The 23,805-nt window shown below is 43.6% G+C and overlaps 1 protein-coding gene across 1 annotated transcript in view; it reads left to right on the top strand.

Annotated features, from left to right (window-relative positions):
* Nsf (N-ethylmaleimide sensitive factor, vesicle fusing ATPase) overlaps window positions 1-23,805 on the top strand; it is a 142,409-nt gene that overhangs the window by 56,617 nt on the left and 61,987 nt on the right. The window lies entirely within an intron of this gene.

Below are 23,805 nucleotides of genomic sequence, written 5' to 3' on the forward strand. Positions count from 1 at the left end.
GACCCACAGTTGCAGATTGACTGCCTTTCAGGTACAGGTAGGCGCTGGGCACCCAGGCTACCATGCCGGGGTGAAAGCCCCTTCCTAAGGACTTCTCACCCACTCTTTGAAACTGACAGGGTGTTCTTTTTTGTCTCCCTTTCCCTGACCCTCCCTGGCTAAGCCCGTTTCCAACCTCCATGTTTAAGATCTCTTTTGAAAATAAAGAGGAAAGCAACTCTTCCCTGATATAAGTGAGCCGGCAGTTGCTCTGAATGAGAGAAGATAAGGAACCTTTCGATCACACCCAGACACCGGTCACATGCTAAGAACAGCGCAAATAAAACGGGAAGAAAGGGCAAGGGTTCTGTGCACGCCGTATTTGGGAGAAAGGGAGTTCTTGCTAAGATTAACATAAACACTGACACTCTGAAAATGCATTTTCACACCCCTACTCATGAGGAGAGATCGCAATTTAAATGGGGGTTAAGACATCTCTGCGAACTCGGGGCTCTGTAAACAGAGTCCTGAGGCTAAAGAGCTTATCTGAAATCTGAAAAAAAACGGCGGGGGGGGGGGGGAGGGATTGAAAAAAAGAAGAAGGTTTCTGACATTCGTCTTTTTTCCTTGTATTAGTCATAACTTGCTTTTCAGCTATATTTTAGGTTTCGAATGCCAGCCTGACATCTGTTCAAGTCTGCCTGTAATTTATTAGCAGAGGGAGAGCAAGCAGTTGCTCGCCATTGGGAGATGCAAGCTTCTCTTCCTGCCTTCGCGCCTGGTCTGAGGAATGCAATGATTTACCAATTCTCACTTCAGCTCAGAGGCCTTAGAAAGGTTTATTTTGTTTTGCTGTTTCTTTCTAATGAAAAAAATAGTTATGGTCATGTAACTCTCAGAGTCTCTAAAGGGGATTTAAGAGGCAGAGGGTATGTGCTTGAAACAAAACAAAACCCTTAGGGAAAGGTAGCCTTTTACACATAGAAATCCTTTCTACCTTGGGTTGATTTCCCCATGCTTGCTTCCCCTCCCCCCTCCCCCCCTCCTTCCCACTTTTCCCTTTTCCTTCTATTTCTTTTACAGCCCAGGCTTTCCTGGAAATTACTATGTAGCCCTGGCTTTTGACCCACCTGCCTCAGCCCCCTGAGTGCTGGAATGAGAGACCACAACACCTAAGACTCCCCAATTTTTGACTTAAGTTACATTTATATTTGAATAGGAATACTGTAGTTACATCTGTATCTCAAAGTCAGATTATACTTAGCTTCATCTGGCATTTTAAAGTCTATAAACAGGCTTTTGAAAATAAAGCTTTTCACAGAACAGTGCAGCTGACAGAGTACACAGTGGGTCAGAGTTCCTGGTTACGGTGGTGTGACGTATAGGCTGATAACTGGATTATTTCAAAGTTGGACTCTGGTCTCTGGGGATGTAGTTCAGTGGTAGAAGGGCTAGCATGCACCAGGTCCTACGTTCAATCCCCAATAGCAGCAAGCAGCCAAACAAATCAGCAACCAAACAACAACAACAAAAACAAAAAAATGGAAGTTGAAGTCTAAAATGTTGACGTGACTAAGGAAAACGCCGCATGAGCTGTGGTGCACAGCACTGTAAACCACAAGTGAACCCACGTGAACCAGTTTGCTCCTGATGACAGACACACTTGTGTTAATAAAAGCATGTAAACCAAAGTAATGTAGTACAAAGATCCCAAAGGACACACTGAATAGAAAATGTTCACCTCTAAGAGAAGAGGGGGAGAACCAAACGGAGACCATGTTCCCCCCTCCCCATTTCCCTTGTGTATTTTATTGGGAGTTTGTGTATCTAATGTACAGTTTGAAAAATAAGCAAACAAGTAGAGCTAGCACAGGCTACCTTGGCATAGCCCTCAATGCAGGGCTTTGGTCTGTCCTCGACTTTCACAAAGCACATAGGGTTCCGGTCTGGATTCCTAGGACCCTGGTGGCAGCATGACAGGGGCAGACAGAACACCTGTCCTGCTCTCCTGAAGGAGACGGGGTTTCTTACTGGGCAATAACTTCCTGCCAACTGCTCCTCCCAGTAATTCCCGGATAGTGATGAATGTGAAGTCTTTTGTCCTCCCTCTAGACAGGTGAGCATTCATGTCAAGGCTTTCGGTGGGCAGCTGAAGGAGCTTCCGTGGGAGAAGGGTGGCCTGGGAGAAGAGAATTTCTGAAGAGCTATGCCCCAGTTTATCCTCAGTGTTCAAAGTCTCTGAATAGTGGAGCCACTCCCAGCGCAGCAGTACCTCTTCTGCCTTACATATGTTTGGATTGTTGATGATGGCTAGTACTTGTGAAGTGGGACACACTGTTCTAAATATTTTGCTTGTATTTTTTATATTAACTTATTTAATTCTCACAACAACCTTCCGGGGCATGTACTGCATTGTTCCCATTTTATGGAGAAAGAAATTGAGGCTCAGAGAAGTAAAGTTGTTCATCCAAGACCCACAGTAAACCATAAAGGCAGATTTGAACCCAGCATGGCCCCAGAGTTCATGCTGTTGACCCTATGTTGCTCTTCTTTCATGAAAGCAATATGTGAGATCATATTGTGGGCTTCTTGAGCCCAGTTTGGAGGAACCTTAGCCACATCTATTTCAGCAATGGCATCCTTAATCTGTTAGACCAGATAATCATGCAGTAGAGAAGCTAGCTGCCCTGTAAGTTGCTCTTTCTAGTAATCTGATATGTTCAGATTGCCATGAACTGGACACATAAAGAGCCAGCAGTAGCACTGTAATGCTTAAGATTTAATGCCACTTTAAAAATGCGTGTAGCGTGTAGCATAATGCAGGAAGTGATTACTGTGCTGTGTAGAGACATTTTAAGTAAGCTGTCAACCTAGACACAAATAATCAATGTCAAATGACCACTTAAAATTAAGCAACAGAACCTAATAGATGGTGTCAAAGCCACCATGTGATTAAGTATCAACCAAATAGTGTAGACAAAGTGGGTTGTCCAGGAACTAAGGAAATTCACTAAAGGCTTCACGGAGGAGCAAGAAGTCGAGTGAAGAGTCAGGTGGTAGTGGCACACGCCTTTAATCCCAGCCCTCGGGAGGCAGAGGCAGGCAGTTCTCTGTGAGTTCGAGGCCAGCCTGGTCACATCATTCTTAATGTCCTGTAATTGTTTGCATCATACTCCTAAGGCAAGGTTTCTTGACCTTTGCCCTGTGCGTACTTCATGCTTGGGTAATTCTCTGCTGAGAGGCGCCTACCCTGTCTATCACACATCATAGGATGTTTATCAGCTTCTGTCCTCGCCGGGAGTCTTTCCTGCTGTCCACCTGCCTCAGTTAAATGATGTCTCACCTGGCTGGCAGAATCATCCTGTACATGCCAAAAGGCTTTGAAGGAAATAGCCATCCTGTCATCTGCCCTTGAACTGGTGGTGCAACCCAGCAGCCATTGTTGGACCAGGAACCATGGTTGCCAGTCTGCGATGAGATGAATATTGAGAGGCTGAGAGTAGGCAATTAGAAATGCTTGTGGCAATTTGGCATTACCAGGGTGTTTTAAATTGTATTTTATAAAAATATCATAATAGATTGAAAGTTTAAAAAGAAACAAACAGGTAGACCAAAGGTATTTAGATAGTTTGAAAAACCATGGACATAGATAGGTAAAGTTACTAGATAGCTGAGATAATTGAACAGATGATTGTAATGAGAATCATCAGAGACTTCAGCAGTGGAGTAGTGCTAGGAAGGTTAGACCTCTAGGGCGACCGTTGCGGTTATCCCGTGTGCGGGACCGCTGGGAGGAGGTGGAGGGCAGGATGGCCCGGGAGACAGGGGGTGCTGGTTGTCTAGTTGTGCTAACCGAACCTTGGCTAGCACGACGCTAAGAGGGATGAGAACGATGGTGAAAATCAGGCTGACAGAACTTGGTGATTAGGCATTATGGATGACAGGCTTGGAAATGACAGTTGGGCCAGGCGAGGAGATACGGGAAGTAAGGAAATCCCAAGGTTCTGCTTGTCGGGCAGTGGGAAGATGCCATGGCACATCTTCTCGACACTGAAAGGACCAGGAAGCAGAACTGGAGAAAGGCAGAATTCTGACAGTTAAATCTGGCCAGCATCTGTCAGTCAGTCTGCATGTACTTAGGAAACACCCATTGGCACTGTGTGTTTACTTGGCCTTTACTTAGCTTCCCTCCAAGGTTTTCTTATCTCTCTGCCTCCCCTTTCCCACCCCTTTTGTGTCTCTTAAGATATGTGTATGTAGCGGGGGTCATCAGGAGTCTGTCTTAGATCTCTTTGCTTTATTTGTATTTTCCCTCAGATGACTCATGTCCACTTCCATAGTGTTAACCAGTACCTTCGTGCTATAACTCTTAAGCATGTGGATTTTCTCTGTCTCAGTCTAGAGCTCAGGGTTTTCACAGACATAACCCATTGCTTATTTCCCCATTGTGCAGTCAGTTCTAAATGAAATTCATCCCTCTGCAGCCTTCCTCCCCAGGCGTACTTCCACTTTCCAGTTGTCTGTTCCCGGAAGTGTGATAGCCCAAAGCTGGGACCTACTCTTTACCCCCCTTCTTTGCCCGGAAATGGGGTGCCACTTCCTGCCAGTCATAGACAGACCATCAGTGCTGCCGTCGCCTGCTGTCGCAGGCCCCCCACCTCTCTCCGTCTTCAGGACACCATTATCTCTTGCCCGCACTGCTCCGTGAGCGCCAGCCTTGCCCTTTTCTGATCCATTCTCCACACTGTAACCGGAGCGATTTTTTTTTTTTTATAAAAAGGCAAGTCTGATCCTGTCACCCCACTGCTTCAAACTCCTTAGCAGGTCCCGTAACTCCTTCACAGTTTACAAGCCCTGAGTGTTCTGGCAGCTGCCAAACTTTCCTGCCTCATCTGGGCCTGCACCCTTCCCCCACGCACTGGGCTCCAGCCAGCGTGCTATTTTCAGTGTCTCTAATTTGCTGTGCTACCGTCTTCCCTTTGTATCTCAGGGCATGTTTTGACCATCATTTTGCTCAATTCTGTTCATCCTTCAGGCCTCAGCTTTGATCTGATTTTTTCCAGAATGCTCTGGCTTTAGTGTGCTTCCTATGTATTTCATATGCTCCTTTATACATTGCTACATTGCAGTATGGTTGCTTATTACATGGCTATGCATTTTCCAGAAGTGAATAAATGCTAGTAGCTTGATTAATCGGGTCTAAGTGGAACGCTTACACGCCTGCTCTGCCCTCAAGATGCTTACAGTCTCTCAGCGAACAACACTGCTTTTGCGTATCCCAGAACAGCACATAAAACACAGGGCACCTGTGAGCCAGGCTCATAAAGCCAGGTGGTAAAGCACATATCCATAGGAAGAGTGGTGCTCAACCCCATCTTTCACAAGTCAGAGCAGAGAGGATGGTTCTGATTCCTTACTAAATCCAAGTAGATACTCTTCAATTCGTTTGGGCTCTAGGAAAGACTTCTTGGAATGGTTCCAGATGAATCTCAATTCCAGAAAGAGGAAGGGGGCAAGTTTTCTTAAGCATTGCCCAGCTGCTATTGGTTTCTTTGATAATAGCTGTTCGCATGTTTGGGTGTTAGAAGAACAGAGTTCAAGGGTCAAAGCATCAGCTCGGATGGGGAAGGGCACAGCACTCATTGCTATATGTTGTATACATTTGCATTTTCTACTTTACAGATTATAAAAGTAACATATCCTCATAAAGCTATGCTGATGTGCAGAGTAAAATATAAAGTCTCCAGCGTCCCCGCCTCAGTTTCTGTCAGAAGTAGTCCTGTACTATCAGTGCACGTCTTTAGACCCTTGCATGAATGTCTACACACATATGCATATTTGGTTCTAGCTACTCATGGATAAGGTTTTTTTTTTTTTTTCCCTTAAAATAAGATCACAACAAATACTGTTCTGTGGCTTCTAATAGGGTATCTTGGTCTTTCTTCCCATGATAAAACATGGATAGCATTTTATTTCCTTCGATAAGTGGCGCTAAAAAGATTATCTGTCTGCGTGCCCTTTAGTGATAAGTTAGCCCAGGATCCTCGGCAGTCAGAAGGTTGGCTAAGAGTCTTTGCTGCTGATCACTGTGAGACTGTGGACCTGGAAACTTCAGGACTCCAGTCCCCAGATGCTCTGAGCCTTGCATCCTAACCCACAGAAGTGTTTTTCGGTAGACTCATTGTCAGGGTAGCATTAGCATGGGCATTTTCTGGTGCCTTACTTATACTCCATAGGCAGCACTTGGTAAGGTTGCCAAACGTAGCTCTACAGAGGGTAAAAATGTATAGCCCAATCCCTTTAATCAGGTGTTGAGATGTTTCCTTTTCATCTTAACCTTTCCATGCTGATGAGAAAAGCTAACACCTGGGATTATCTTCTTAGGCTGTTTTGTAATTACCCATTCTGAATAGTGTTTGTTGATAGGTAGTCAAGGGGACACTTGGCGATCCTCTTTTGTTTGTGAACTCAAACCTGAGCTGATGTGCATTCTCTGTCACATGCCATCAGAGAGGACTGATAAGTGCTCCACCATAAATCTTGTGAGTTCCTTATGTGTGAAATAGACTCGGTAGACACAGTAGGGAGTATGGTGCCAGAGAGAGAAGTCAGTGCCAGAGAGAAGTTGAAGAAAGAATTAGCCGTGTTAGCAGTGTTGCCTGGGAGTTAGCTGCTCATTCGAAGAGTATTGCCTCAATTCAATAAGACTCTCCCAGAGTTCCATACAGTTTGTTATTAGAGCAGTCTACCTTTGATATGCTTAATATGCTCATACTTTAAAAATGCCTACAAGGAACTTGGGTTTCCTTTGTTTTCTAAAGAATTAGCCTGGCCCTGTGAGATGCGTAAAGGTGCTTGTCACCAGTCCTAAAACCTTAGTTGGATCCATGTAACCCACATAGTGGAAGGAGAGAACCGACTCCTGCAAGTTTTTTCTGACTGCCACGTGTGTACAGACACACACACACACACACACACACACAATAAGTGTTAAGAACTGACATGGGCTGGATGTGATGCTAAGGGGTGTGGGAAGAGGATTTAGAGACAGTAGACGGGTAAATCCCTTCTACATATCTTCTACATATCATTTTACAAATATTGTGTAATTTTACTTTGAAAGAAATGATTAAGTAATGTATCAAACACCCAAAGATCTACTTGTGACTTTGAGTTCTACCTTTGCTTTAATGCAGTATAATAAAGTCATAGTTTGAGTCCTGTTTCTACTTCAGTGACTAAACAGAGGTCTGTGCATCTGTACCTTCAACTTCTGTGCTGTTTACATGTGTGTCTATTCTAATTTGTCCACAATTTTTTTGATTTTTAAAGTGCTTTGCTTTAAAAACCTGTCTAGAACTCTGCCATGAGAGAAATCTTAGACATAAGAGGCTTTTGCCTGTCTGTGCATGGCTGTGGCAGGACAGGCCCGTCATGAGTATGTTGCCACCCTACATACTGTGTGACTTCTTACTTCTCTTTCTGCTACCGAATGACATCACTTCCTGTGTGGATCTTATTTAGGTACCAGTTTTGGCTGTGATGAGCTCAGAGAAAGGGATAGTCAGGACTCCCTGCATTCGTCACAGGTTCTCTGCAGCTGCTGGTCTTTATCTGGCTGTAGCAGGCTGACCATGCGTGATAGAAGGTGGCTGTGGACCTCAGTTGTTGAAGATTCGTGTGCGTCATAATTGGGAAAATCTTTCGAGGGATACTGTCCATCTTTGGAGGGACAGACTATAGTTTATAGCTGCAGTCCAAAGACTGGGTCCTTCTCTATATTTTCAAAAAAGAAAATCATTGTTTAAAAATGTTTTTAAAAATTGAAGTGGTTTGAACTGGTATTGGAATAATTCTGTTTCTAGAAAAGTCATGAAAGAATTTGAAGAAAAGTCTGATTTGGAAGAACAGATAGAAATTTAGCGAAAGACGCCGTTTAGATTCAGTGTTTCCATTATCCTCACCAGACGTGGTTTTAGCCCTTTGCTGGTAAACTCCTGCTTTCTGTTTTCCATTGCTGCTGGCACGCTGTGGGTGGTTTTTTACCCGCTTCAGGTAGGTTGTCACCCATCCTGCATTATTTAATACTCCTCTCCCTTTCCGTGAAGAAACCAGAAGTGGATGTGTATCTGTACATACAGGTTTCAGTGCATCAGGAGCTGTATCGTTGACTCAGATCTAGGCTGTGTTGGAATGGGGACCTCAGAGATCTCTAGTCTGGCATTTCCTTAATTAGCAGATGTATTGGCATAAGATGATTTTGTGTTCCATGGAAGACCAGGCTGAGAAGTGCTTCTTCTCACTTTTATTTCGCACTGGAGAGCACCAGGCTCCCAGGAGACCCAGTACCTTATTTAGGCTAAAGTCTCAGTCAGGTAGAGTCTAGGCTACCTGGCCCCCAGTCTGCTGCCCTGTGGGCTTTGTGACTCAGACACATAAATGATGTAAATGATCTGATTTATTGTTGGCTCTTCTTTAAATTTCAGATTTCACAACTTGATTGAGAAATTCTTGAGAGCGAGCTTCAGTCTCCTGGAGTCTAGGCTGATTCACAGAGCCCATTCTTGCCTCTGTCAGTCACTGCAGGTTCCCTGCTGGGCCCAGAAGGTTTGGGGAAGAAATTTTTTTTTAACCTAGTCATTTTTAACGTAGTCATAAAAAGTCCCTTGATTTTTGCATAGATGACTTAGATCTCTGTTTCTGAAAACATTTGTAGTATATGTTCATTACAGGTTTCAAAAGCCCAGGTGACCAGAAAGAAAAATTAGAGACTATTTTTAAAAAGTGAAAATGGTTAGTATTCTTCAGTGTGTCATTTGTTAGTTTTGTTATCCTTCTACGTATATGTTTATATGCACACAATATTTTCATTTTGTAGGTGATTTTTCTCCTTATATAACAAGTTAATTGCTTTTTTACATAGATAACATCCTGTATTATAAAATGCTAATGTCATTGTTTATTTAACCATTCCCCTCTAATTTTTTGAGTTTTTCACTATTATATATTATTTATAACAAACACCCTTGGAACTATATATTCCTGCCTGACCATAGTTCTTTTTTTTTTTTTTTTTTTTGACAGGATTTCTCATTGTAAGAGTTCTGGTTGTCTTGAAACTCACTTTGTGGACCAGGCTGGCTTCAGACTCACAGAGATCCTCCTGCCTCTGCCTCCCGAGTGCTGGGGTTAAAGATATGTGCCACCACTGCCTGGCCTAACCATAGTTTTGCATTTTGTTTTTTTTTTAAGATTTATTAATTATGTATACAGTGTTCTGCCTACATGTATGCCTGCATGCCAGAAAAGGGCACCAGACCTCATTATAGATGGTTGTGAGCCACCATGTGTGCTGGGAATTGAACTCAGAACCACTGGAAGAGCAGCCAGTGCACTTAACCACTGAGCCATCTCTCCACCCTCTAACCACAGTTCTTTCAGATAAATTCCTGGAGGAGGACTTGCTGAGTCAGAGAGCGTTAATAATTATACCCATTTTTGTATAAGCCGCCAAAATTAGCCTTTCTTTTTTGTTTATTAATTATCACCGTTGTCGTCATCATCATCATTATTACTGTATTAAAGAGAGTCTCACTCTGTAACCCAGACTGGCCTTAAGTTCTTGACAATCCTCCTGCTTCAGCTTCCTAAGTGCTGAGACTACAGGCTGATACCACTGTGCTAACTTTAGGTTTCCTTTTTTGAAGTCATAATGTCACATAGATGACAGCAGACACCAGGGAGGTGCGCTGGAAGAGAAGTAGCAGCATTTCAAATGTCCAGGGGAGCTGAGGGCAGTGCAGAGGCGCCAGTGTAGTCCCGGTTTCCGTATCATTGTAGAGGGGAAGGGAGAGCCGAATCAGAACTTGGTGGAATCACCACCATGTGAGCGCCTCATTCCAGTGGGGTGTGAAGGCCGCACACACAGGTAGGGAGGACTCTGCACGTGCTCATCCGCGCAGCTCGACTGTCTCTGGAAGAATCATCACGCGAATGTGCTCCCAAGTGGAGAGAGTTGTTTGCCTTTGGCTTTACGCAGCATTTTCAAAGCTTGTTTCCTATCATTGTAGCTTTGGTCTTGTATCCCGAAAGAACTTTGCTTAGCACAGTTCTTGAGTATGTGCCGGAGCAGTGCTTCTCAACTTCCTAACGCTGCAACCTTTTGATACAGTTCCTCATGTTGTGCTGACCTCCAGCCAGAAAATGATTTCATTGCTACTTTACAGCTGTAATTTCATTACTGCTGTGAATCCTAATGTCTCTGATATGCGGGATTTCAGATACGTGATCCACAAAGGGGCATGATCCACAGATTGAGAACCACTGTGCTAGAGACAGCAACTATCTGTGGAAGTTGAATGTGATCCCACTTCCTCGGCATGTGAAAGCAGATGCCTACCCATTTTTCTCTGCTGAAGACCCCACTTCTTACTCCATTTCCTGTTGCTATAACGGAATTCCCGAGCCTGGTCCGTTTACAAAGGAAAAGGAGTATATAGGTATAAGAACTGAAAGTCCAAGATCAGACAGTTACAGCCGGCCAGGGCTTCATGCTGTGTCCTAACACAGGGAAAAGCAGACAGACTAGCAGACACACGCAGGATTGGGCACATACAACGCCGGCTCCCACAAAGCGACCCTCACTCACTGCGGCTAGTTATTAGCCTACTTCCTCGAGGGAGACATTGCTTCTTTCTAACTACTTAGTGGCTTCTTTAAATAATTTTTTAAAAATTAATTTTATTTTACATGTTTGGGTGCTCTGCCTACATGTATGTTTGTATACCACACACATGCCTGATGTCTACATTGGATTCCTTGGAACTGAAGTCATAGGTGGTTGTGACCCACCATGTGGGTGCTAGGACTCAAACTCGGGTCTTCTAGAAGAGCCATATCTCCATCCCCAAACTGTGTATTTGGTAATACTAGTTTATTTTTTTGTTGTTTGTGTTTTGAGACAGGGTCTCACTACGTAGCCCTAGCTGTCCTGGAACTCACTATGTAGACCGGCTATTCTTAAACTCACAGAGATCAGCCTATCTACCCAGTGCTGGGATTAATATGTGTGCCACCATACATGACAGCTCGGTGACCTCTTAAACATCCCTTCACCTCTTAACATTTTTATTTGGGGAGCTACACTTTAATGTGATTTTAGAGGGTACATGCCATCTTCAAAGCACGGCACCTACCATATTTCCTCATTTTGAGAAGTTATCCCGAGTGTCTCCTGTCTCTTCTGGCGCTTTGCCTATTCAGTAACACGGTATCCCTTTCTCTGCTGCACATAAGAATATGTGAGGCTTTAAAAGGATACAGATTTTCAGGTTGCGCCTCAAGCACACTGAGTCTGAGGCCCAGCTCCAGCAGTAGCAGAGCCTCCCGGGGGGTTCAGCTCCGACAGGTAGATTGACACTTAAGATCCAAATTTGCCTCTTCCTAGATGTCTCCATGAGGAAATCATTTAGGCTCCATGCTCTTTCCTACAGAGAGGAGGGGCCAGACCCTGTCCTGGAACTCTGTGACTGCTTGAGAATACACACTGGTGGTTCAGCCTGATTCAAACACTACACAACAGATACACATTCCAAACACTACACAGAATCCCTTAGTAGGTACAGCTTTGATGTGTCTGAATATCAATTATTTTTTTAAGTAAAATAAAATAAAATAAAGGAATACTATATTAAAACATTTCACATAGCCCTTCCCATTTTGTAGTAACTTTAATTTCTAGCTTCTTGGGTTCTATATGCATTTACTATTTATTTACTTATTTAAAAATAATGTTTGTATTTTTCAACTTTTGAGGGTCAGTATGTTCATAGAATACTGAAAAATCATAAGAAGCAAAGCACTGGAAAACTGCATAACTACCAGAAATTTTGATATTCCTTTATATGTGTATATATATATATATATCACAATATATATCTTTACATGATTGAGCTCATGTAATCTGTATCTCATTTCCCATTTATCATGAATATTTACTAATATACAAGTCCTAAAGCCTTGAGCATTTTTATAACCAAGCATGTAATACCAATGAAATTGAAGGTATATTTTATTACCTTTCATGAAAACAAAGCAAAAAATCTTAAAATCAAAATACCATTAGGCCTCTGGAGATACATACTGGCAGATCGAGAGCTACATACTCTGTAATGCCTAATTTAAAACAAGGTGCATGGCATTGGAGTGGAAATTTTTTAGACGCTTCAGTATCAGATTTGCATAATATTTTCATAAGCAGTGTTTTCATTTAGTTGTTTAATAGTGTATTCCTATTCTAAGCCAACAGAAAGGCTCCGTGTGTCAGTGGTTCTAATCACAGTGTAGATATGAATGCATCTCTACTTTCTAACAACCTAGTGAGCATTGATAACACTGCTCAGAGGTGGTTTAGCAGGTGCCACATCCCGGATGTTTCTTTTCTCTTAATTTTCACAAAAAGATTTGCTAATTGTTTAATTCACTAGTTCCACTTTTATCACACATTGTTATCTGTAAACACCTTAAAGCTTGGGATTGTGAAATAAAGACTGATAAACACAGGCACGTTACCAAAACAAATTGTGTCTATAGAAGTAGGTTATTATTTGAAAGTGTCCGTAGGTGTGGGGACACTAGCAAAGAGTTTCCCTGCTTTCCCTCTCCCTTCTCCCTCTACTCAGTGTGCAAGTGCAGAACTGTGGTAGCTTAGTGGTCACTGCCAGAAGACAGGCCTTCCTGACTTAACAAAGGGGCAGCTGTGAGCCAGTCATGCTACTACCATGTCTCAGTGTTGACCCGTTTGTGCTTTACCGAGACACAACCACTTAGTGCCCTCACAGGTAGTCTGAATTTATCTAATGATAAACACATGGAGCCTTTCCTTTTCCATTCTCTCCACCTCCTGTACCACCCAGTGACCAAACAGTATGCAGAGAGGTGAAACCTAACAGTTCCTTTTGAACTGACTTAGAAAATGCTTAAAGTGGGGGCTAGGGAGATGGTTTAGTTGGGCAAGTGTTGGCCATATAAGCATGAGAACTTCAGTTCAGATCCCCAGCACTTGGGCAAGAGCGAGTTTGGCCTCTGTAACTCCATGCTGGGTTAGGGGGTGGAGACAGGCAGATCCCTGGGGCATACCATCCAGTCAGTATAACCATGGAATCAGTGAGTTCCAGGTTCGTCAAGAGATTGTGTCTCAAAAATAAGGTAGTGAGCTAGAGAGGTGATGGCCCAGTGGTTATACAGCTTACTGGTCTTGCAGTTCCTAGCACCAATATGGTAGTTTACAACCATCTGTAACTCTAGCTCCAGGAGAGTCTGACACCCTCTTCTGGCCTCTTCAGGCTCTAGGCACACATGTGGTGCACATACACACATGTAGACAACACTCATAAAATAAATAAATCTTTAAAAAAAAAAAAAGGTAGATGGTCAGGCAGTGGTGACACATGCCTTTAATCCCAGCACTCAGGAGGCAGAAGCATGTGGATCTTCGTGAGTTTGAGGCCAGCCTGGTCTACAGAGCTAGTTCCAGGTCAGCTAGGGCTATTATACAGATAAACCCTGTTTTCCCTGTCTTGAAAAACCAAAAAGCAAACAAACAAAAAGCAAGGCAGAGAGTAACTGATCCAGACACCCATTGTGAGCCCAGGCAGCTCTTCCTCCATTGGTTGCTTGTGTCAGGTGTTTGGTCCTAAGGAACTGAGACACCGTCCTGGAGTTCTTACTTCAGATCCCTGCAGGACCAGCCGGCCCCACCAGAGACCATCAGCTCTGTGTGCTCGCCACATTGCACCAGGTCCTGCCTTCTGTTCCCGACTGACTTCTGCCACTCCAGTTAGTGCTTCCTAGGTTAAGTAAGGTGTCTCTGTGACCAGCTCTGGTTTTCCTGAGACCAACGGAAGGAGAACAAGCCTACTTCTTCCTCATGAAAGTTCTTCAAGTCAGTAAAGAAAGCAATTGTGCCAACCTCAGCTCTCCTCAGACCCGTAGTTTCTCAAGGCGCATTTTCCAGTCAGGTTGGTTCCTCCAGCCTTCTGTTGGAGGCCTGTTTTCACCTTTACTGTCCTATCCCCTCCTCTGAACTTCAACGTCTGTTTATAGTTACAGTGAAGTGCTGTGAGTGTGGATCCCTTAGACCAGACCCGGCCCTCTGGAGGAGACATCAGTCCTTCAGTGCTGGCTGGGACTGTATTCGCATTTCAGACATCCTCATCTTGTCTTCACTCCCATTGAATTTACCATTGAGTTAAACCGCGAGTCATCTCCCACAAATCCTTATCGCTCCCGCAGCAGCACAGCGCAGAGGGGACTTCTGTCTGCTCCTGACGATTTCACCTCTCTCGACTTGCTGTCTTCCGCAGCTACGGTTGTCAAAGGATAAGAAATGTATTCTTATCAGATTGTGATTCAATGGAGGTCAAGAACATACACGCGGAATGAAGTAAAAACTCCAGGGTGCTCAGGCAGCTGAGTACATTATCAGTTGTAATGACACTTGGCATGTCCTTATTTTGCTTTTAGGAACATGTAGGGGCACATGTTGCATGTTCACCTACCTCAGGTCCCCTTCAGACTTCATGAATTTCCATTTCTTAGAGCGATGCCTAGAAATATGCATTTAAATAAACACTGCAAGACCGTGATGCGCATTAAGTTTTGACAATTGCTATAGTAAGTATTGAAGAACTGAGTCCAAAGATGTGACCAAAGTCACGTAGTGTGAATTAAGAAGTGATTTCTTTGGTAGCCCAGGCTGACCTTAAACTTACTTGCTTAGCCCAGGTTGGCCTTAAAATCACAACAATCTTTAGTCTCCTGAGTGCTGGGGTTATAGACATGTAACACATGTCTGGCTTAAGGCTGTGATTTCTGATTTCTGAGAGTAAGTTAGAGGTTCCAGGGGAAGGAAAAGAAGCCGTGAGTTGTCTGCTCGAGCAGACGGCGTGTTTTGACTGAAGCGGATGTCCTGCAGAGCAGCAAGAGCGCGAAGGCCGAGGAACAGAGGAAAGAGAAGGGCCAACTACAGACTGCCGAAACCCGAAAGCATACAATGCCAGATGGCAGCAAGGCAGGACCTGCTGCAGAAGAGCATGATCTTTGTCATCAAGAATTCGTGAAATACCAGGCAACACCCTAGGAGGGAGTGTAGAGGGTGGGGGTGTCAGCAAAGATTAGTTGGGAAGGGTTGCTCCACACATCCCATCTCTCATTCTAGGCTATCTGATGAGAAGATCTGTGCTGAATTTCAGTTGACTAATTTGGATACAGACCAGTCAGATGGTAGACAGCTAGCGCAGCTGCTTGGTGCCCAGGGCATGCATGGGTCTCTCTCACCTGCTCATAGGAGAGCTCAGTGCGCGCTTGCAGCAGCGCACCCTCCTAGACAAACGGCTGTGGAGAGAACGGGGTCTGTGCTTGAGTGGTCTTCGTCTTAAATGTCTCCTGAAGGATGAAGGGGTGCGGAGGGCGGCCTACCTTCCGTGCTGGTCAGCACTCTTAGAAACAGAAGTTGACGAAAGTCGTGCTCCAGGTCCTTCCTGCGTGGCTAGAAAAACAAAAGCTGGCACCGGAGAGATGGTCAGTGTTTAGAGCACGTGCCCAAGTGTGGTTTCCAGCACTTGTTCTGCAGCGCACAGTGGCCTCTAACTCCAGCTTCCAGGAGCTAATGCCCGCTTCTCACCTGCACCTCCCCAGCCCTGCATGCGTGTGTACATAGCAACACACACGAAAGTCAATCCTGCTGGGCAGTGGTGACGCACGCCTTTACTCTCAGCACTTAGAATGCAGAGATAGGTGGATCTCTGAGTTCCAGGCCAGCATGGTCTACATAATGATTTCCAGGTCTACATAGATAGATCCTGTATCAAAATAAATAAATAGTATAAATAAGTAAACCTTTAAAAAACCCTGTTTTTTTTAACATAATCATCCTGTACTCTAGAAAGAGGAAGTCAAATAGAACTGTATTTGTTAGTTCCGATTTATACTTTTTAAAGACACAGAAGCTGAAATTATAAAAACATAGAGAGATCAAATATTAATAATAGCTGGCACTGTACTTTGTACAAGTCCATGCACTTTTTAGTGTTAAACATTCAGACCTGGTTTGCACACCTGCTTAGAGAAGCTTGCAAGACTTGTGACGATGCCCTGACTTGCACCGGTCTCGACAGACTCCTCCTTGGCAAGCGCTGTTGTCTGTGTTTGAGCTGGAAGCCACTCGGGATTCCCCTTTAAATATCACTAATCATTCATATCCTGCCCCCACCCCTGAAATGAATTAGGCACTCCTATCCCAATGCTAATTTGATAGAGATCATTTCTAATTTATTGACATCCTGACAGTGAGTTTCCCCCTTTAAATACCTGTGATTTTTCTGACAGTTTTTCCTTGATGTAGTTGGCCTCTGGTGACATCTAGGGGAAAAAAAAAATGGTTATTTAACTCACATTGACATGTCTCATTTTGGACATATTTTTGAAGATTATAAAGAGCAAACACTACTGTTTTTTTCTTGGGTTACAGAACTAAGGCTATGTCCTTTTTATTATGCTATTTTAGGAAATGATAATGAACTTATTAGGTGTCCTATAACTATTTTTGTGCATTATCTTCATCAGTGGGACTAGGAATGCCTGTCATTGTGGTGAAGCCCTGTTTTGTGTAGACTTTTAGGCCAGAAATCCTTTCATGCTGTCTGTAATGTACACCTTAGCGTCTCTTGAAGTTTATTCCATCAGAATTTTTACAGGCATGCTAACATCTGGGTCTAAGTGTGCACCCTGATTTTGCCTGTTGTTGAAGGACTGTTGACTTAGCTAAGAGACTAGTGTTTAGAAGGAGGAAAACAATGTATTACTGGTTTCCCTCACACTAATGGGCAAGATGCACTGTGCTAGTCTAGACTGCAATGATACACTTTTGGGCAAACACAGAGAAATGGTTCATGTGGTTCCCAGTAGAATCAGGTCCTGTCAGGTGAGCTCAAGCAGAGCAAAGAATATGCCCCTCAAAAGCCAACATTACCTTTCTAATACTGGTAAAGACTTTAAGAGGGGTTGCAGTTGGGGAAGTGAAGAGAACTTTGGAAAAGATACCTATGGAAGATACTGGGAGAAAAGATAGAGGGACATACACCAGTGGAACTGATCATCACAGTGGCGTGGGCTACATGTTGATGCTATGTGAGCTTAGAAATTTGAGAAATTGGTGGACTGGGCGCTGCTTGAGGCCCAGAGAAGCAAGGGAATTGATTCCGATAGTCCAGCTAGAAGAACAACTAACATTGTGGGAAATCCTGACTCACTGATCCGCTAGGACCATCTCTGTAGAAACGTTATGGTGTAGTGTATGTCTGCTGTGCTCGTTTGGAGCTTGAGTTTCATCAGTGCAACAAGCACTAGAGTTCTCCCACTCCGTGACCGTAGTAGTGCTAGGGAGAGTTTTAAGGTGCAAGATGGCCACCTCGTCATGCTCAGAAGTCATGAGTTGTGAGCAAAATAGTCAATTATTTCGAGCTTTACGGTTGCATCTAATGTGATCTAATTCTTTTTAAAATTTATTTATTATGTGTACAATGTTCTGTCTGCATGTTTTTTTTAAAAAAATTGTTTATTTTATTGAGCTATGCATTTTTCTCTGCTCTTGTCAGCACACTAGAATGAAGATCTCATTACAAATGGTTATGAGTCACCATATGGTTGCTGGGAATTGAACTCAGGACCTCTGGAAGAACAGCTGATATTCATAACCTCTGAGCCATCTTTCCAGCCTGTGATCTAATTCTTAAGTAGCAGTTGAAGGTCTGGTTCTATTTCATTATTCATCCGTAGCCAGATGATTAAAAATGAGCTAATATTATTTAGCAGCAAATATCTAGACATGTCACTGTATATCAGCAGTTGCTTTCCATGTGTTAGGCTTCATTATCACAGTGACTTCCAGGTACTTATTTCCACCTCATAAGTGGAAAATCAGGATTTTAATCTAGACAAGCAGATTCCAGCGTCTCTACTGTATGTGCATGCATTTATGTATGTGTCTGTTTACATGGTGCACATGTCCAAATGTGTGTGGAAGCCAGAGGATAGCATTAGGTGTCTTTCTCAATTACAGAACCTCTCCCCCCACTTTTTCTTTTACTTTTGAGATTATAATATAATCACATAATTTCTCCCTTTTCTAGAACTGAGTTTAACACAAAAGACTGCCTTTATTCTGAGATTACTTCTGTCATTCCTTTTGATACTAAATATGTTTTCTTATATGAAACAACGGTCATATCTCTTATTTGTTGGTTTGCTTGTTTTTGAGGCTGTGTCTCACTGTGTCATTTCGGCTGTTCTGGAACTCATGTTATAGATCAAGCTAGTTCTGAAACCATAAAGATCCACCTGCCTCCGCTTCCTGAGTCCTGGAATTAAAGGCGTACATCTAAAAAAAAAAAAAAAGGATCTTCACCTAACAAAATAAAAACAAACAATCAAAAAACCCTAACTAACACAATTGCAACATTTCTCCCCAGTTTGGAAGGGGTTGCTTTTCTTGTTTATGGGAGTCGTTTGTGGGCATGTTTACATTTATTTATTGTGTGTGTTTATGTATGCGCACATGTGTAGTTCATATGTGTAGGTCAGAGAACAACTTTCAAAGGGGTTGGTTCTCTCCCTCTACCATGTGGGCTCCAGGGGTCTAACTCAAGTCGTCAGCTTGCTGGCAAGCATTTTCACTCCCTGAGCCATCTCAGCAACCTGCTCTGGAACTCTCCATCCTTCTGCCTCCACTTTCTAAGCACTGAGTGACAAGTATGCACCACCGCAACTGGTTCTTACCTGTTTTAAAGCATATTTGGCTTCGTTTTCTAGTTTGGGAAGTCCAAACTAGAACTGGTTAGAAAACTCAATGCATAGTATTTTTTAATGTTCATCTCCTCTTGATATGTTTCCTATTTAGTCCAAACAACCTTCAACCTTTCTTGCATCTTAACACAAATCATACCCTCAGTCTTCTTGACAGATATCTACTGAGAAGCATACTTACAACGTAGCTTTGTGCTTCAGATTGTAGGAAATGTCTGGAAATGCTTTATTTTAAAGAATCTTCACTGAGATGCCAATCAGTTTCCAACCATCTTCCTCCTAGACAGTCTCCCAGTGTCTCATCGCCTAAACCATTATTAATGCAGCCTCTATGATCATTTGCTGTGTGGTGGTTTGAATGAAAATGGCCCCAAGGGCCCACAAGGAGTAGCGTATTGGGAGGTGTGGCCTTGTTGGAGGAAGTATGTCACTGGGTGTGGGCTTTGAAGTTTCAAATGCTCAAGGTAGGTCCAGTATCTCTTCCTGCTGCCTATGTATGGATCCAGATGTAGAACTCTAGGCTCCTTCTCCAGCACCATGTGTGTCTGCCTGCTTCCCACCTTGATAATAATGTACTAACCCTCTGAACTGTAAGCCAGTTCCAGTGAAACATTTTCCTTTGTAAGAGCTACCATGAAAAAAACAAAAAAAGGGAAACAGCCAGGCAGTGGTGGCGCACGCTTTTAATCCCAGCACTGGGGAGGCAGAGGCAGGCAGATCTGTGAGTTTGAGGTCAGCCTGGTCTACAGAGCGAGTTCCAGGATAGCTAGTGATACACAAGAGAAACCCTGTCTTGAAAAAACAAGTGAACAAAACAACAACAAAAAAGAGTTGCGGAACCAAGTATCGACACCTTGCCTGACGCTCCGAGTTGCCTATGCAGTTATGTACAGCATAGAGGCTAGTCCTCTGTGACCCGAATCTCCTGCTGGGCCCACTTCTGTAAGGCTCTCCGTCTGCTCAGGCTCCTTTCTCTCCTCCCCACTTCTTTCAGTTTTCTTTGTTTTACTTTTCCCCAAAATCTTTCTATGTTGCCCAGAACTCTTAGCTCTGATGGCTTGGCACCCTCCTGATTCCTACAGTTAGCAGACTCCAGGAGGCATGGCCTCGGTTTCCTTCCTCTTTCCAATTCCTTGACTGATCTTGAAAGGAGAGCCATCCTGATAAGCTGTTGTCTCTCTCAATCCTATCTATGTTGACAGAGTTCTTGAAAGTGAACTTGGTGCCTACCTAAACTGCTTAGAAAAGGAAGGTGCTTTGACCCCAAGTGTTCTGGCCCTGATAAAGGACTGTGGCCCAGGTCAGCATGAACTTCCTGAGTGTGTGTGTGTGTGTGTGTGTGTGTGTGTGGTGTGTGTGTACTTGTGTCACAGCTCTCAAGTCAGAGGACAACTTGTGGAATATAGTTCTTTTCTTCCACCATGTGGGTCCTAGAAATTGAACTCAGAAATCATGCCTCGAGGCTTGGTTGAAGGTGCCTTTACCCACAGAACCATCTCACCAGCCACTATCATTCCTTTCTACTCCTTATCCAGATTATTCAGTAGCATGTTCAGAGGGTTTTCTTAATTTCCCCTTCCTTCTATCAACAGATGGCTCTACAGCCTGGGATCCGAGGGCCCCCAAAATTAGAGCCAGGAAAAGCTCAGGAGAAAGCTGGGCATCAGCAGTGGAGTGGGCTTCCTCCTGAGGCCTTCGGGTCCCCAGTCCCAGATACCTTGGAGTGATATGACAGTTCAGCTGGCAAAAATCCAGTCAATTAGTACCCGGTCTCTGCAGAGAAAGGCTGTTACCCTTCAGTAACTCTTCTATCCTCTGCAAATTCAAAACTCATGAATTGAGTTGGCGAGAAGGCTCAGAGGCTAAAAGTGATTGCTGTCAAGCACAATAGCTTGAGTTCAATCTCCAGATTCACATGATAAGAGGAAAGAATCAGCTCCCTCTAATTGTCCTCTGGTCTTCATATTCCAACCATGGCATGCTTGTGCCCTCCCCAAATAAATAAATACATAAAATTTAACTCATTGGCATGGTGTGGAGGTCGGCCTCCGAGCCTGCCAGTCTCTAGGCATCTCCAAGGTTCTGACCATGGCAGATCACTGCTGGCATCTATATCCACACCTCTGTGCCTGTGGCTCCCTTTAGTCTCTCTTTATCATTTCCTGTCCACCGCCCAAACATGACCCCTGCTCATCCTTCCAGGCCAGGTTCAGTATCCCTTTGTCCCTGTGTCCAGTCCTAATTTTCTCCTATCACCTGGGTGGAATCAGTCTTTCTTGGGTAGATGCCAAACATAGTTCATACATTTCACTGATACATTATGGTTTATTGGCTGTGGGCTTTCCTATCAAGCCAGGAATTCCATGCAGGTAGGGACTGCTTTTTGCATGTCTCTATCCCTCACACTTCCCTCGGTGCCTCTCAACAGGAGCTTAATAGACTTTTGTTGTACGGAATCAGTTTATATGACTCACTGGGAATTAGAGACCAGTGCTTGTTTAATAAGTCAGGACAGACTTTAATAATAGTAATAACAAGGTCTCATTTCCACTGCTTATTCAAATAACTGATTCCTTTGTGGAGCTGAATTTTGAAAATCTTCTTGTCAGTGTGTATTTCTTTGATATGCTAGAAAGGATCCTGGGACTGGCACTGCCTGAAGCCGCTAAGATGCACTGTTGACGTCGCGCTGACTGTGTTGTCAAAGATAGCATAGAATGCGCTTCATAAGCATGCATTTCAGCCTCTCCTCTTGGCTTTCATAGCAATATTTTGCCAACTATTTATAAGATCCAAGTTAGTTTAGTTCAAACCACACTAAACTAAGCATTTTCCAAATACAAAACAGAATTGCAAAGTTTCAGTTCTAGTATTTATGTACAGTTTGTTTTGCCAATCTGCAAAGGCTTGGTCACCTCAGATAGGTTTCACTTATTTATTCCTTCATTCATTCATTCATTTTACTTTTACAGATTTAAATTAGTTCAATAGTGAGATCCATAAATTAAGGGCTTCAAATAATTTTGAAAAATGCTACTTTTCTCCCTCAAACTCTTTGAATTTCTAAGAAAAGGAATCAGGAATTTACTTATCCGGCCCTTTTTGAGTGTGTGCTACGGGCGATACATTATGCTGGGTCAGTTGTGATTCAAGATCAATAAAACAGTATTTTCCCTTAAACAACACACCATCCCAGAGAGAAGGTATATAAACAAATGATTATAATTTGACCTCAGAGAAGAGAAAGGAAGACTCCTTTGAGAGCCACATTTGAGGTTAAAAATGGCCATGTCTGCTGGCCCGGGTCTGCAGGCGAAGCAGAGAGCTGAAGGGGGGTCACGACTGATAATCTCTTTTTTTTTTAAATAAGCAAAGTGAGAATCTAGGTCATCTCTGAGAATTAGTGGTGTGAGGTAGCTCTCGAGAAGAACTGAATATTTCAATAATTCATAAGGAGAATTAGGAAAAAGATAAGAGAGACAAGTAAAGGATGGCGTGTGGTACGAGGAAGCCGCAAGAGCCGCGCTGAAATCGGATAGTGTGGGGGAGGAGGCTCCGTCAGTCAGCACGGTGCTCTGATTTGCTCTTGCTGTGACCATATTGTACTCAGGGCTCGCAGGATGGGGACAGCATAAGAAGCCACGGAGAGCCTTTCCCAGAAAGCGTGGCCTGTTCTGGAAGGGGTCTCCTCAAGAGGAGGTTGACCAACTTGGAGAAAGTCAAGATGAGAAGAGAATAGGCCTGCACTCTGTAGGCCCTCTGCAAACTTTGCTCTTCCTCCTCTTCATGTTTGTCGATTTTTATGTGTACGTGTATGAGGGTTTTGCCTGCATGTATGTAGGAGCACCATGTGCATGCCTGAAGATGACATAGTCCCCTGGGACTGGAGTTACAGACGGTTGTGAGCTGCTCTGAGGGCACAGGGAACTGAACCCAGTTCAGTCTGGAGGAGACGCAAGTGTTCTTAACCACTGAGCCCTCACTGGGCTTCTTTCACTTCCGCCACCTGCCTATGGTCTGTGCATATGATAGTCAGATGTTAACAGTTGGCTTAAACAGGACGATCCGGAGTCACTTTCCAAAGCCTTGTTGTCCTTGAGGCTTGAATGTGGGCTGTAATTGGTGGCGCCAGCTTCTAGGATAAGAGCCAGGTTTACCCCGTAATGCAGTATGAACCTCTTGCTTGAGGGCTGGGCCAGAGGACAAAGACATTTCGCTTGCCATGGTTCTTGGGGTGGAGCTTTACTCTGATGAGAAAGGTTGTGGCACTAAGCCTTCGTGAATCTCTGGTAAGTTCCCTTTCTGCCTGCAAGCTTAACCATGAGTAACAATTTCATGGTTTTCAAGAATTTTTAATGGTGTCTTTTCTTGCCATGAAGATGTTACATATGAATGTCACTGTCAACCCCAAAGATCTCCCTCCTCAGAGCCTAAAACTTGTAGTGGTTAGTTGTGATTTATTTTACTTCCTGCCGATGGTAGCATTGGACGTTTCCCCTGAAGGATAGAATTTTTAAGGCTCTCGTTTCAGAAAAGGCTAAGCCGTTTTCACAGGAGCACATCATATGTTTCACTTCCTGTGTTTTCACCTGTAGTTACGAGAACAGCTCTCAGGTCCAATCATGAATTACCTCACTGAGTGTATTTCAGTGTAGCAGAAAGAAAAGCTGTTCATCAGAAACCATGGACCAGAAGAGTGAAACGGTGAAGGTTGGTGTTCCCAGGAAAGTAAAGAGAATCACAGGTCATCTTCACCTTAAGAAACGAAGCAAACAGCCAGCCCTGCAGAGTCGGCTGGAGAGACTTAGGAGTCTAGATCATCAGTCTTGCTAGTTTGGCTTATTAGTGACAAGTAATTGAATACTGTTTTTGAAACTTCATTTTTATCCGGATGTCCCTAAAAAGTCATCTACATTTGTTATTGGACATTGTTAGATGAAGCCATCTAACCTTAGTCACATATGG

Source organism: Myodes glareolus, chromosome 9 (assembly GCF_982192425.1).
Source record: "Myodes glareolus chromosome 9, mMyoGla1.1, whole genome shotgun sequence".
In the NCBI taxonomy this organism is placed as follows: domain Eukaryota; kingdom Metazoa; phylum Chordata; class Mammalia; order Rodentia; family Cricetidae; genus Myodes; species Myodes glareolus.